We start from the raw sequence: 1429 nt of genomic DNA, 5'->3' as shown, positions 1-1429 counted from the left end.
CAAACCATAAGTGTTTACGTCTGAAGATACACTCAAATAAATCAATCAAAACAAACCCTTAATATAGTCACTATCATCTTATTAAGCATTTCAAAATAGTTGCGTTTGATATATAGACAAAATTATAGCAGACCTATAACAAGTTTCACATCTTCAACTATAAATAGAATTAACTCCAACTTCTCTATCTCCTGCTCCTCTCAATCTAAATCTCAATCCCAACTCGAACCCCATCCCGACGTCCTAGTTACATACCCAACCACATCCCTGACTCTTCCTATGTTCGCATCTTCGACACTAATTGATAGATAATAATTTATAGCTGATGACTGATAACTGATAAATTAATTTGAGTGTTTGATAAATTAGTTATTACACTAGTTGATAATATATAATCACATAAAAGGATATTCTTAATTAAAAATTGGTGGTTCATTATCTTATAATATTATATTATTAAATTATTTTAATATATATATATATATATATATATATATATATATATATATATATATATATATATATATATAAATTAAAACATGAAAACAAATTTAATATATATGAAAAATTAAAGATAACATCAAAATATATTCGATTTATAGACAAATTTTATAATGAATTTAACAAGAAACAAAAATTAATAACATTGTAATTTTAAATTAAGTTAGATTTATCCAAAATAATAATAAAAATAAGTCTATTATTTAATATTGTACAATAAAGTTGAAATGGTATCCTGAATTTTTTCGTCTTGGTTAATCTCATTGATTCTTCTTTACGTTTCTTTAACTTGAAAATTATCAACACTATTTTTATAATTCATTATATAATTTAGATGTTACTTAAAGACATAAAAATTACATAATTTTTAATATTTTAAATTGACACGAATATATATATATATATATATATATATATATATATATATATATATATATATATATATATATATATATATATATATATATATATATATATATATAATATATATATATATATATATATATATATATATACGAATATATATATATATATATATATATATATATATATATATATATATATATATATATATATATATATATATATATATATATATATATATATATATATATATATACTCCCTCCGTTTCTTTTTAAGTGTCGTTTTAGCATAAAACTCTTCAACCAAGATAAATGAATTGTTATAATTTTTTTCCCATTGTACCCTCATTTTAATCCACCATATACTTTCTCTTTCTAAATAAAATTCATTAATATAAGTACTCATTAAATTATTTACTTCAAATAACTAATTCCATAATTTTCTCCACATAACTCTCTCTCTCTTCCGTTGCATTTTTCAACTACTCCTAAATTTTTGGAATTAATATTGCTTGCTATAGGAATACGTACTGCTTGCATTTCCACCAGAGCTCTTTTGTTTTGC

This window comes from Lathyrus oleraceus, chromosome 4 (genome assembly GCF_024323335.1).
Source record: "Lathyrus oleraceus cultivar Zhongwan6 chromosome 4, CAAS_Psat_ZW6_1.0, whole genome shotgun sequence".
NCBI lineage: Eukaryota > Viridiplantae > Streptophyta > Magnoliopsida > Fabales > Fabaceae > Lathyrus > Lathyrus oleraceus.
The sequence above is the reverse complement of the archived record's forward strand: the minus strand, read 5'-3'. Positions refer to the sequence as shown.